Source organism: Rhinopithecus roxellana, chromosome 2, assembly GCF_007565055.1.
Source record: "Rhinopithecus roxellana isolate Shanxi Qingling chromosome 2, ASM756505v1, whole genome shotgun sequence".
Lineage (NCBI taxonomy): Eukaryota > Metazoa > Chordata > Mammalia > Primates > Cercopithecidae > Rhinopithecus > Rhinopithecus roxellana.
In genome coordinates this window covers 107,174,552-107,189,661 of record NC_044550.1, presented here as the reverse complement: position 1 = coordinate 107,189,661, position 15,110 = coordinate 107,174,552, and the positions used below count along the sequence as shown (strand labels likewise).

The 15,110-nt window shown below is 44.5% G+C and overlaps 1 protein-coding gene across 2 annotated transcripts in view; it reads right to left on the bottom strand.

The window, feature by feature from the left end:
* Window positions 1-15,110, bottom strand: part of FAT1 (FAT atypical cadherin 1) — a 140,781-nt gene that overhangs the window by 61,259 nt on the left and 64,412 nt on the right. The gene's annotated exons all lie outside the window — the stretch shown is intronic.

Below are 15,110 nucleotides of genomic sequence, written 5' to 3'. Positions count from 1 at the left end.
TTCACAGTTTTGTTTTCAGTCATTATAATAACTACTACTGGACTTATTCTGGAACAAAGCATATTGTCTATTTCTTTAAAATACTATTTGAGATACAGAAACACAATAGTACTATGGACATATGAGAAATAAACAGTATTTCTCAAGTATGGTTCTTACGTACTATAAGAAGCATAATTACATTGCAAAAAAACGCAACACAGAAGTGGCCAGAAGAGCCCACCTGAAGATTCCACCTGTTCTTCAACTGCTGATTAAGTCCTAAAACATCACCCACAATCTTCCTGATAAGTCTGCAACTACTGACCAAATCATTAAAGCCTGTTACAACGTTTAAGTTAAATGAAATGCAGTCTTTACAACATTAAAAAAAAGGAATCTAAATGGCTATATACATTTCCACTGAACAGCCTACTTTCCATCTTTTTGAAAATACCTTTGTGGTGGATGGAATGGTGGCTCCTGGAAGCCGTGAGTGTGAACTGACTTGGATAAGCATCCCTGAAGACGTAACTAAGAACCTCAAGATGAGACCACCTTAGATTTATGGTGGCCCTAAATTTAAGAGCAAGAATCTTTTTAAGAGAAAGGTAGAGGGAGATTTGAGTCAGAGACCCAGGGAAGAAGGGCATCTGATGACAAAGCCAGAGACTGGAGTGGTGCTGTCACAAGTCAGCAGGTGCCTGGAGACCGGGAGAAGCGAGGCTGGGTCCTCCCTCAGTGCCTTCAGAGGGAGTGAGGCCCTCACGGCCCCTGGAATTCAAACTTCTGGCCTCCAGAACTGTGAGAGAATCCACCTCTGTTGTTTAAATTTATGGAAAGTAGCCTCAGGGAAATACACCTGTTTTTAAAAAAATTAATGGCTTTATTGAGGTATAACTGATATATAAAAAACTACATATGTTTAATGTATACAATTTGATGAGTTTGGATATACACATGAATACATCTTTTTATTTGGACAGCAAATGAAAGTACTGGAAACACATTTTCTAAAAGAACTGGGTTACACTGGCAAACAATTCTGTAATTCAGAGATAGCCACTTTTATTACTTTCTGTATTTTATCAGTGTCTTCACTTGAAATGTTTTATGGCTTTGTAGGCTTCTCACTCTACATATGAGACAAAAAGCAGAGGATTAAACAAGTAACTCAGCTCCAAAGGTGATGTGGGATCACTTAAAAAAAATAAAATTCCCAAGCCGAGTCATGATGCTGTCCCTCAGGAGGAGAAGAGAGCAGGGTCCCTCAGGAGGAGGGGAGAGCAGGGTCCCTCAGGAGGAGGAGACAGCAGGATGCCTCAGGGAAGGAGAGAGCAGGATCTCTCAGGGGAGGAGAGAACAGGATCCCTCAGAGGAGGAGAGAACAGGATCCCTCGGGGAGGAGAGAGCCGGATCCCTCAGGGGAGGAGAGAACAGGATCCCTCAGGGGAGGAGAGAGCAGGATCCCTCAGGGGTGGAGAGAGCAGGATGTCACGGCTCTGGAATGGGGCTACCTCAACATCGCTGGCTGAGAACCACAATTCAGCTAAGTCTTGTTTTCAATTATGAATATATAAAACATGACGCAAACTACACATCAGTTCTGAGTATATTATTTCCCCTCCATAATAGAAAAACTCCCTAAATATTGATTTAGTAACTCTATTCATATTAATAAATTCTAGCTTAATGCCTGTAACACACAAAGTTCCAATTCTAAAGCTGTTTCATGTAAGGACCAAGACAGAACAGACGCTTCAATTCTGAGTAAAGCAAAACAGCCTCTGTGTCCTCGGGAGCTCACTCCACCAGCAACACGGGCCTCGGGGTACAGTGACTTCATCAAAATCCTTTTGCAAAAATAATTTGCCTAATGTTATCTTTAGTCAGAAAAACTTACCTGTGCTCACCCCATGTTTACCCAAACTGTCCTTCCGATTTTAACCATACCTGTTGCTTCTGTTATACGGAACAAAGAACAGTAAAAAGGCCTCATACCAGGAAAAATGAACATAAATTACATAAATAGGGAAGATACGAGAGGTTGGAGATTTAAGTAAAAGTGCTTTAGAACTTTATAGGGCACGTGTTACAAATCTTGGGCTCCTAAAAATTGTTTTAAAGGTCCGCGGTTCAGTGTTGAAAGAGAGCTTGCTCTGAGTTAGGTAAAAAAGCTACCAGAAAAATGCAGGGACCCACCAGACACCTGGAAAACAAAGAGGGCCACACAACTGGTCATTATTTGGGTTTTTACAATGAAGCATTAAAGTAAAATAAAGCACCATGAGATGCAGAAATGACAGACTCTAACTGTGGAACTCCAGGTAGCACCTGCCTGTCCCTTTGTAAACACGTCATCCATGGAACATTCTAGTCCACCGATCTGTACCCAACCAGCTTAAATAAAAGGAAAGAGCCCCAGACCCAGGCTGCGTATGTGACTGAGAGATAACGGTGCAGTCCTGAGAGCTGTACAGTGGGGTGGGCAGAAGGTGCAGGTGAGCGGGGAGTGACAGAAACGACATCAAGGGCAGCGTTTGTCTGCTTGAACTGCTTTGCCTCCTCTTCCAACGGGTGAAAGGAAAAATCCATCAAATGTGGCTGCTTTTAAAAATCTTCCATGAGTATCATGCCTGGTTCTGCAGTGGATACAATAATGAATGAGGGTGGTCCTGGCCCATAAGGACCTGAGCCAATGCTGGATCCCCCTGAAACATACACTAGAGTCACCGCGGAACACGCAGAGCCGACAAGCCGACTAGCCCACTGGCGGGGAGGCATCATGTCCTCCGCTTCTACAAAACGCTGATTGCCTTGCTGGCCATGAGCGAACATGCAACTTTTCCTTCACTTATCACTCAGCATCCAGCCCCTCAGAGCTCTAGACTGTGAGCTGCGAGATCCTCTGCAGCGCCATCGTGTCTTTATTTAGGTGCTGTTCTAAGACCGCATTTCACCACAGCCTGCTGTAAGCTCTTTTGGCAGCTGTGGCCATCTGGGCAGCTATTGTTTGTCACTGCAGTACTGGTGCCGGCAGGATTAGGCGTGGAGCCAAAAATGGAATTCTATTCATAGAATGGCAAGGCTGGAAAGCCGCTCAGAACTCATTTGGATCAAACTTTCAGAGTTCCAAAGAAAACACTAATAAAATTAATCAAATGACTAGTCTAAAGTCACACGGGGAGTCATACAGGGAGCCTGTGCCCTACAGTCTTCAGACGTCTCTTCTGGTTTCAATTCTATCTCACTAGCTGTTTCTTGTTGAAAATTGATGGCATTAAAACATAAGATCGACGGCAAAACTCAATTTACAGGGAAATGCCTTCAGTGATCCTATAAATGTCGGATATAGCAGGGTCAGGAGAAGAGGGTGGGGTACACAACCCATTTTATAAGGTTAACATCAGGTTGACATAAAAAGACTAATCTCGGGTACCCATATGCAAAATCTTAACTATAATTTTAGCAAATACTATTCAGCAGCTATAGAAAAACCAAATGCTCCTGACAGAATTTATCATAAAGATTCAAGTTAACCGATTTAAGGAGGAAAAAGCTTGTCATCATCAACATCGGCAGAAATGTACTGAATACAATGTGACTTCCTGCAAACTCTGGGGATAATATACTTCACTTATTTTATAAAATAATAATGAGCATGAGAAAGAGGTAGGAAAAAAATCTACAGATTCCTCCTTAAAATATTTGCATATCTTGCTAAAAAGACTGCAAATAGGTAATTTTTTTTTTTTTTTTTAATGAATTCCTGCCATTGTAATGCGACTGGCCCGTCCTTTCCTTCCTTTGCAGCTATCAAATGTTACCGGAAACCCTTGGAAGTTGTTTGCAGCTTTAGCTATTTCCTATTGCACTTTGTTCAGTATTCGTTCCAGCCACAATAAAATGCCATTTACTTTGGTTCAGAAAAAAATAGCTGTAAAGTGTTACTGGACTAACACATGATGGGCACCCAGTATACCTACCAGCTCTTCTACCGTTTCGTAACTTTACTACATGCTTCAGGGATTATCACACAGAAACTACACATCTCTACCCAATCTGTCTGCAATCACAAATCACATTTCCTATAGTAAACATAAATAATTCTATACTACAGTATTTTACATGTAAAGAAGCGAATAAAAAACGGACCACTGTATAACGCTGTCCTCTAAAAAGCATACAAAATGGAAACTGAGTAATCTGAGTATAACATCTCAACACAGAGAGAATAAACAAAATGGGGGAACCGATAAAGACCTGCTACGTATACTTAGAGCCAAGTGTCTGAGCTGAAATTGGGAGCTCTGAAAACTTCTTAACAGGACACATGAACACAAAAAAAGTATGAAAACCTCAAAATCTAGGAAAATTTATCTTCTAGTGAGAAACAATTACTTCCCAATGTAGAAGAGACCTAATAGTCTACTAACCAACCTGTGAAATCTTATCTGAGATCTCAACCTTGATAACTGATACTCTAAATGCTCTTCTTTAAAGAATAATTTTGTTATTAACAACCAAGAGAAACAAAATACAAATAATCCTTTCTAAGCATTCTTGCTTACAGCAATGGGAGGGATTCAATTTTTACTTCAGAAATATAAAAGTCTATCCCTTCAAAATAATTTAAAAAATTAGCAATCAACGAAATTGCTTAACTAGTCCCACCAGTAAATACATCAAGTCATCAGGAGTCAGGAAACCACGGTAGCTTGTTTTTGTGTGGCTGGCTAGTGAAGAATGGCTTTTGCATTTTTAAATGGTTGAAAAAAACTTTTGTGATACATGAAAAGGACAGAAAATTCAAATTTTGTTGAATTATTTATTTATTTATAAAGTTTTACTGAAACGCAGCCACGCTCACTCATTCCATATCATCTACAGCAGCGTCTGGGCTACAGTGACAAGGCTGAGTGGCGTGACAGAGACTGAATGGTCCACAAAACCCAAAAGCCCTGTGTGGCCCTTTATAGGAACAGTTTGATGACCCCTGTGGTACATGGTTCATAAAACTAAGTTTAAAAATCTAGTGTTACTTAGAAGTTTCCCATTTTTGGTCTGATGGCACCATAGGAATAAGATTAGCCTGAAAAGCACCTATTATATGAAACAGAATCCCTCAATACAAAGAGTAGATACGAGGCAGAAAAACTGGCTGCACAGCCACATTCACACCCAAACGCAAAGGCAGCAGGATGGAGACTGGCACCACGCACTGAGAAGCGGCAGCCAGGAAATTCACGTTGCTTGATCTCTGGCAGCTCTGACCTCTGTGAAGTCTTCAGATTATTTGTAAAATGAAGAAAATGTCAATAAGGAACACAGCAGGCTACTGGTATCTGCAGTAACCATCTCACAGGGCTCTTGTAAAGATGAAGTCTGTGGAAGCTGCTTGTAATAGACGAGACACACTTGTCAAGTTCCTCTGACTCCTAACGAAAGTTCTGTTCCAGCCCTATCCAAAAGTGATGGCAAGACACAGCAGACAGGTGGAAGAGTGGTATAAAAAAAACTTCAGAGAATAAGACAAAAAGGTGGCAAAAGAAGGAAAATTAGGCTTTCCTGGTTTCCCTTGGGTTGTCTCCTTCCAGCTCAGCTCTCCAAGGGAACAGGCATGAGATAGCTGATCGAAGTCTGCTCAAAGACAACGAACCAGCAGGACCAACAAGATTCTAACAGTGCAATGTGCTCCACGATAATGAGACGGGATTTTGAGTAAGGATCACCCTCCAAAACATAGGAAACTTTCACTCCACAGGTTGGGCACGGTGGCTCATGCCTGTAAAAATCCCACTTTGGGAGGCCAAGACGAGAGGATTGTTTGAGCTCAGAAGTTGGAGACCAGTTTGAGCAACACAGCGAGACCCCTATTTCTACAAAAAAATATAAAAATGAGCTGGGCGTGTTGGTGCATGTCTGTGGTCCCAGTTACTCAGGAGGCTGAGGAAGGAAGAACCTTGGGCACAGGAGTTTGAGGCTGCAGTGAGCCAAATGGCGCCACTGCACTCCAGCCTGGACGACAGAGTGAGACATTGTCTCGAAAAAAAAAAAAAATCACTCTACAGGATCGATGAAGGTTGAAAACCTAAGAAACATGCAGCTGAAACTCAAAATGCAAAACCTCCGTTAAGAAGATTCACTGTTTAACAAATGAGGCTTTTATGGTATATACATACTGAATTGTGTACTATGTGATTGTGTTACCTATTTAAAATCTCAAGAGGACAGAAATACAGGTAGCAGCTGTTAAAGAGCCTAAACCCTTTTAAGATGCACATATAGACACACAGAAATCACAAACACAAACACACACAGTCAAAGAGGATGCCCTGTACCATTAACTACTAAACTTTTCTAATAAATTTATTTAAAGTCATAAATAAAAGTCTTTCTTACTGTATTTGTTCTCAAAGAGGAAGATGAATGAGAAGAGGTAAAAAGTAAACATTGATTAGATAAAATCAGTAGATCAGTGAAATGGACAGTGAAAGGTACATGGATATGCATACATATTCCTATAATAATGTGTCAAATTCATCGGTAACCACAATAAGGTGTTTTGGGGTTTTTGTTTGTTTGTTTTTTGAGATGTAGTCTCACTCTGTTGTCTAGGCTGGAGTGCAGTGGTGTGATCTCAGCTCACTGCAACTCTGCCTCCCGGGTTCAAGCGATTCTCATGCCTCAGCCTCGCACACAGCTGGGATCTCGGCTCACTGCAACTCTGCCTCCCAGGTTCAAGCGATTCTCATGCCTCAGCCTCCCAAGTAGCTGGGATTAAGGTGTGCAACACCACACCCAGCTAATTTTTGTTTTTTAGCAGAGATAGGGTTTCGCCATGTTGGCCAGGCTGGTCTCAAACTCCTGACCTCAAGTGATCCACAAGCCTCAGCCTCCCAAAGTGCTCAGATTACAGCTATGAGCCACCACACCCGGCCAAGGTGATCTTAAAAGCACAGCATCCAATACTGTTACAGAAAAATCCAAGATGCATATCCACGTATACAGTACGCTATCTGTGTCCAAAGGTGAGGAAAAAACCAATATATTCTTTCTTGCCTGCATACAAGTGAAAGAAAATGCAAACACTAGCTGTCTTTAAGTAGTACATTTTATTACTCAGGTATGGTGAGACAACAGATGAGGTATGACCGCCAGTGAAAAGGCAGTTTGGTACTTCCCCGAGAGGAGGCCACGCCACCCCCACTGAAGGTGGCAAAGGCTGTACTGGGCCACACGGGACTGTGCCAGGGTCGGTCTGGAGGTGGAAGGAACCAGGAAAGCTGGACTGAGGATCTCACAGAAAGGCTGGGCGAGACGCTACGGATTGGCTGGTTTTAGCAACTTCAAAGGCTCTGGGGCATAGCTGTCCCCAGTAGTCTTGCACTGGCTCTGAGATGACTTGGGTATGACACAGGTGGTGGTGAGCAGCGGGACTCCGGACTGGCCAGCTTGTGTATGAAAGGCACGGTCCTGCACCAGTCATTTGACTGGCCAGCTTGTGTATGAAAGGCACAGTCCTGCACCAGTCATTTGTATCCCGAGTCCTGGAAGGGGCAGTCCTTCCCCACTCAGTGAGGGCCCAGATGCCACAGCATTCAGGATAGAGAAAATAAGATAATAGAGTGAATACACTAAGGAACGGAACTGAGTGTCTGGAGAACTGGGTAAAAGTAAAACTTCACTGGGTATCTTCTTGTACTTTTTGCATGTTTTACCATGTGATTGCATTACCTATTTAAAACAAGTGATAGAATTTATGAGGTGTGCTACCCACACGTGCACATACATCACCAACACACATCACAAACATACATCTGCCTTCCGGCCTTGCTGAGCAGAGTAAACTGATGTGAACGGTACTCTGGGGAAAGAGGACTGAGGAATGCCATTCTGGCTACTGGGTACAACACAACAGCACAATTTGGGAGGGACAAAAAGTGCATACATATCCGTATTTCCACAAACTCCAGAAACATATTGCTAAGTTTCCATTTAAAATAAACCTACAAATTCAGTTTTTACTCCTTAAAGACACAAAAACCCAGGTTAAGAAGATTCACTGTTTATTAAGGAAGGTACATACATATTGACGGAACTTCTACACTTAAAAAGGCATCTTTTTCTGATTTAAAAGCAATAGCTGACCTTCCACTTCTAGTAAGGGGATCAGATTTACGCTTTAACATAAAACCACCAAGAAGCAGACAAAAGGAATGCACTGGCAGGTGACACGACACTAGACATCAGGCAAAGAAAGACAGGGATCCCTGAGAGAAACAGACGAGGGGAGAGCCGCGATCGCAGCAGCTTGCTGCCCTGACACAGTTTCCAGCCAGCTGTGCACCCCGAGGTGATGTCCAAGAGAAACAGAAGTATGCGTCCACAGAAGGACTTGTACTCCATGTTCACAGCGGCTTTATTTATAAACAGCCAAAACCTGGCAACAATACAAATGCCTATCACCAGGTGAGTGGATACACAAATTAATCTATCTACACAAAGGATACACAGCAATGAAAAGAAATGTAGTCCTAATACACGCTAAAACATGCATGAATCTCAAAATAAACATGCGAATGGTAAGAAGCCTTACCAAAAAGAGTACATGCCATGTGAGTTCACTAATACAAAATTCTGGGAAATGCAAACTATTATTTAGTGCTAGAAAGCACACCAGCAGTCGACTAGAGATGCAGGTGGGAGGGCTGGAAGGGGGAATACAGAGAAGTGTGAGGAGACCTTTGGGAATGATGGGTGTGTTCACTGCCTGAGAGTGGTGATGCTTTCTCAGGTGTAAAAGCTATGTCAAAGCTTATCAATTTGTAGACTTTAAATATGTGCAATTTGCTGTAAGTCAATTACACCTCAAAAAAGCTTTTTAAAAATAAAGATCAATACTTGTTTTGTAGCAAAAACTTGAAAAATATCAAACATACAGATAAGAGAGTAAGACCGTGGTCTCTTCTAAAGGACGCACATGTCTAAAAGTAACACTTCAAAATTATTAATAAATGTGAACTGTAAGTTGCGTATCAACTCCTCTAAGTTCAAAGCACTAACTTTAGAAAGACTCTTTGCAAGGGTGGTGTCGATTTCCAGAGGTTGTTCGTGAATGAGACATGAGAAGCTCACACTAGTTCCTTTTGTTCGGGACTCCCTTTCTTCTCTGTACTTGACACACCACAAAGCTGTGATGCTTTTGTTTGCAGGCGCTGGAGCTGCCAGGGCGCCAATCTGAATTCTATGCTCCTGTCTCTCTTCCACCTGGAACAAGTGTGCAGCTTATGTTAAAAGAAGCACATTTACCCTATAACTAATAATGGACACAAACAAAAAATGTTATAAAACTTAGTGTTGTCAACAAAAGCGTATATATCACAAAAGGAAAATGGATATGGTCTTCCACTTGTATCTCCTAAAAATGAAAACCCACTGTCCCCCCACTTGTAAACAATACAAGAAGAATGGTCTGAAATGCAGACAGTTCTTGGCACCACAATTAAGCACAAAAATCTTGAAGAGAAAAAGCATTCAAAAAAGTTCACTCAAACTTGTTTAGAGCACAAAATTCATAAGATCACTCACTAAACCCACTCCTAGGAAGGTTTTTGGTTGTGGCTTTTAAAATATTTTGTTATACTATGACAAAAGGGTAAGGAGAGAAAAATATTGCAGAGATGTCTTCCTCTTTTCCAAAAAGACTTTTAGTAAGGTCATTTTATTTAAGTTTATCCAAAATGTTGCAAGGCACTTTATACCGACTCTCAAAAAGTGGTCAGTTTTATTAATAAAAATAACAAATAACCTCTTTCACCCTTATTCTGGCATTCGAGGTTTTCCACTGAGTGTAGCCATCTCCTATACACTTATTTCTTGGTCTCCAACTCACCATTCCTTCAAATTGCCCCAACATAAAAACACCTTCTACCTCCTCTCCATCAATCTATTGTTACCACCTTCACAATCAGCCCAGTAGCTGTTCCACAGGGCCTCCTCTTCACAGTCACACCCACTGCCAGTTTCCTACTTCCACCGGACCCGTCAGAGCCCGTGCCGCACTTCCACCGGACCCGTGAGAGCCTGTCCACACTTCCACCGAGCCTGTGACGGCCTGTGCCACACTGCTGCACGTACCTGTTCCTCTTGGCACTTCCACCGGACCTGTGAGGGCCTGTGCCACACTTCCACCAGACCCATGAGAGTCTGTGCCACACGTCCACCGGGCCTGTGCCATACTTCCACCGGACCTGTGCCACACTTCCACCAGACTCATGAGGGCCTGTGCCACACTTCCACCAGACCCATGAGAGTCTGTGCCACACGTCCACCAGACCCATGAGAGTCTGTGCCACACTTCCACCGGACCTGTGCCACACTTCCACCGGACCCATGAGGGCCTGTGCCACACTTCCACCAGACCCATGAGGACCTGTGCCATACTTCCACCAGACCCATGAGGACCTGTGCCACACTTCCACCAGACCCATGAGGGCCTGTGCCACACTTCCACCAGACCCATGAGAGTCTGTGCCACACGTCCACCAGACCCATGAGAGTCTGTGCCACACTTCCACCAGACCTGTGCCACACTTCCACCGGACCCATGAGGGCCTGTGCCACACTTCCACCAGACCCATGAGGACCTGTGCCATACTTCCACCAGACCCATGAGGACCTGTGCCACACTTCCACCAGACCCATGAGGGCCTGTGCCACACTTCCACCAGACCCATGAGAGTCTGTGCCACACGTCCACCAGACCCATGAGAGTCTGTGCCACACTTCCACCGGACCTGTGCCACACTTCCACCGGACCCATGAGGGCCTGTGCCACACTTCCACCGGACCCGTGAGGGCCTGTGCCACACTTCCACCAGACCCGTGAGGGCCTGTGCCACACTTCCACTGGACCCGTGAGGGCCTGTGCCACACTTCCACCAGACCCATGAGAGTCTGTGCCACACTTCCACCGGGCCTGTGCCACACTTCCACCGGACCCGTGAGGGCCTGTGCCACACTTCCACCAGACCCATGAGAGTCTGTGCCACACTTCCACCGGACCCGTGAGGGCCTGTGCCACACTTCCACCAGACCCGTGAGGGCCTGTGCCACACTTCCACTGGACCCATGAGGGCCTGTGCCACACTTCCACCGGACCCGTGAGGGCCTGTGCCACACTTCCACCGGACCCATGAGGGCCTGTGCCACACTTCCACCGGACCCGTGAGGGCCTGTGCCACACTTCCACCAGACCCGTGAGGGCCTGTGCCACACTTCCACTGGACCCGTGAGGGCCTGTGCCACACTTCCACCAGACCCATGAGAGTCTGTGCCACACTTCCACCGGGCCTGTGCCACACTTCCACCGGACCCGTGAGGGCCTGTGCCACACTTCCACCAGACCCATGAGAGTCTGTGCCACACTTCCACCGGACCCGTGAGGGCCTGTGCCACACTTCCACCGGACCCGTGAGGGCCCGTGCCACACTGCTGCACACACCAGTTCCTCTGGGTTATTTCACTTTTGTAGACGACGAACTTTCAAAGATTTGGGAAAATAATTTCAAAGTTCCGTAAATAAATACAGCCATGCACTGCGTAATGATGTTTCAGCTAACCACGGGCTGCATATACGCTCGAACTGCACATACGATCGTGGCTGTGAAAGATTAATATCATATTTTTACTGCACCTTTTCTATACTTAGCTATGTTGGACACATAAACGTGTCACAAGTGCCTGCAGTGTTCAGTACAGGATCATGGTATATAGGTCTGTAGACTAGAACAGGCCATCCCATACAGCCTGAATGTGTAGCAGGCTAGGCCATCTAGGTTTGGGTAAGCACACTCTGTGTTGTCCACACAATGACAAAATCGCCCGATGATGCGTTTCTCAAAATGCATCCCTGGCATTCAGCCACAGGTGACTGTACCTGATGCACAAACAAACGCTTTAAATGATGATAAACTGAAGCATTCTCTAGACTGCTGCACACTGAGGATAATCACCCTGGGTCCCAAATTCATGTTTCCCACTAAGAAACAAGTAGGCCCACTTTATTCCAGCAAATTTGTAATTTGTTTATTCAAAGGCACAAGTTTATCAATCTACTAGATTCTTGACTGTCTTATATTCATTAACAGAGCAACTCTAACACCTGCAAGTGGAAGCAGCTGTGGCACCTGTCCCCTGAACGACCCTGGGCGCTCCTGCACTCTACACACACAAGCCTTAACAGGGGTGCAGAAATACCCGAATCACAAAACTGAAGGACCCAGAAGTCAGTTTGCCCCAGGATCCCAGAGGGAAGGCCTCGCTATGGCCCGGATCTCTTGATTTCCAGCCCAGTGATTTCCTTGCTCAGCCATTAATCATTAAGTAACACGATTTAGGGTCTCCAGGTGGTGCGATGGGTCAGTAACTCTCAAGCACTTTTTTCTGCCAGACAGACTTTCATCAGCCTTCCCAATCAAGCCGCCATGATACCGACCAACCTGTGAAAAGTCAGTCTGCTTTAAAGGCTGTGAGAAGATGAGGCACCTGCACTTTGGGTCCTGAGGATCACACCCCAATCTTCTGCTGAGTTGGGGGAAGAGAATCATCTAGAAACCGATCTTATGAAGCTGTATTTCCTATATTAATAATTCCCAAGCTAAAATATGGTTCTTCATCTTCAGAGACTTTAGGTGATTTGTGGAACATTGAGACTTCTTTACTAATCATAGTTTTTAACGTACTTCACAACAAATCCTGCTGTGTACTAACTATGGTATCCTCCACTATTACCTGACTTCAACTCGTAAGAAAAGAAAGCCTCTGTGTTGTGTGCACTCCACTGCATTTCCTCCTGCCGCCCTGCCAGCAGAATGCCTGTACTCCCACCAGGGCTGGGGTGCTGGCTGTGGACACCTGGAGAGGGTTTACTCCTGCTGAAGATAACAGCACAGAGTTGCAAACACCTTTTCTTTAGAGTTGTCAGAATAGAGAGATTTAAAGGGGAGAGGCAATGTCGTGTTAATCATGTTTCTACAAGACATAACACGATAGCAGCCACATCACCATTTCTGGGGCCCCAGGAAGAACCCAGGGTTTTCAAGGCTCCCCACAGCAATGCTAAGCTGTATCATCTCCTCAGTTTCTTCCTCCTACTCCTCAAATATGTATTATGCCCAGACCTATGCCATGTGCTTAGATATCCAAAATAATATTTATTGCTTGCTCATCTATCTCTTCACAGAGGACTTAATCTAATCTAAAAGAGAGAAGACACAAGAAAATGGAAAACACTGCTTAGCCTAATTCATCAAACAAATTACTGTAGGGGTAGTTCTGGTCTTGAACTGCCACCTGTGATATGATACACATGTGTGTTGTGCGGAAGGGTGTATATTTGTTTCTGTCCATGGTTTCTGGCTTGTCACTCCCATACCCGTTACAGTCTTTGGTTATGTTGTAGCACTTTTTGCCTCAGGAAACAGAATCTCTCTCCAGACCACCTGCCACTCTTCTTCCACCTGCCAAGGCAGGACTCCAATCTGACTGTGCGTCATAAGCCCCTCATTCCAGAAAGGGTCCCGCTCCATATCCTGGAGGTGGAAACACTGCAGACAGAGGCCAAGAAGAATCTGAGGAGACAGGCCTCTGTCAACCACATGTTGTCCTAGGCTGTCCATGCGTCAATCACGCCTAGGTAATGAAGTCTCCATAAAAGGCCCAAGAAAGCAGAGTTCAGAGTTTCTGGCCGCTGAACACATGGAGGCTACAGGAAGGTGAACGAGAACTCATCCAGGTGCTCGGAGGGTGGTGCACCCCGACTCCACTGGGACAGAAGGGCCTGTGCGTGGGACCCTTGTAGACTTTGCCCCCATGTATCTCTTCATCTGGCTGTTTATTTGTATCCTTTAAAATATCCTTTGTAATCAACAGGTAAATGTAAGTGTTTCCCAGAGTTCTGTGAGCTGCTCTAATAAAGTAACAGAACCCAAAGAGAGGTCACGGGAACCCTCACTTGGAGCTGGTCCATCAGGAGTTGCGGAGGCCTGGGCTTGCAACTGGGGGGAAGAAGGGAACACTCTTGGGAACTGAGAATCTGAGGCTGTCTCCCGGCAAAAAAACACGTCAGAATTGAATGAAAGCGCTCCCAAGTTGTGCGCTGCTTGGTGTGCGTGGAATCTCCCCCCAGCCCCCCAAGCACACACTTGTTCACAGAAATCTTCTGTGATGATGATTGTTGGGGTCTGGGAAGAGGATAGGAAAACATCTCTTTGAGGGTTTTTGTTCACACTCACATTGCATCTATCAAGGCTTTTACTTCTAGATTTCTCTCTCAAGGTCTGGGACTGCCACTAGAGAGGCATACATTCTGGACTCCAAATTCATCCTCACAATGCTTATATACTTCTGACTTTCTTATGTTTGACCATGCCTTCTGATTTTTCAGCACTTAGTTTTTAGCTCACTTTTCCTTTATTTCACAAGGAGGGTGAATGCAGTTATCACTTGTGCAGTAAGGAACAAAGATTAGAAGTTTATAAAAATTTTGGAGGAGGATCTTGAGGTCAAGGAGCTGTCTTCTGGGAAGCAGGGGAGTCAGTCATAGACATCGATGGAAAAAATGTTAGAAGCAAAAGTCCTGGGGTGTCACTTCAGGAAAGCAACCGCTTCCAGTCTGAAAACTGTTTAATCCCAATCCCTTATCACCTGCACATACAGCACTGCTCTACTGGAGAACCTTAAAACATTACAAAACTAGCGAACTGTGAAATAAACTCTTTTAATATTCTTTACAAAAAGTGGACTTAGGACAATTCAAATTCTTAGCAGCAGTAGAATTTGCTGTAAATTTAAGATATATCACTAATTTAGGAGCTATTACTGAAATAACAATGTTTGCTTTTTAACCTGAAAGTGAAACCCTACTAATGAGCATAATCGTAAAATAGCTTTATAAAAGCAAACTCAAAGTTAAAAAAGCTAATTTTTTTTTTTTTTTTGAGACGGAGTCTCCCTCTGTCGCTGGAGTGCAGTGGCACCATCTCGGCTCACTATAAGCTCTGCCTCCCGGGTTCACGCCATTCTCCTACCTCAGCCTCCCGAGTAGCTGGGACTACATGCACCTGCCA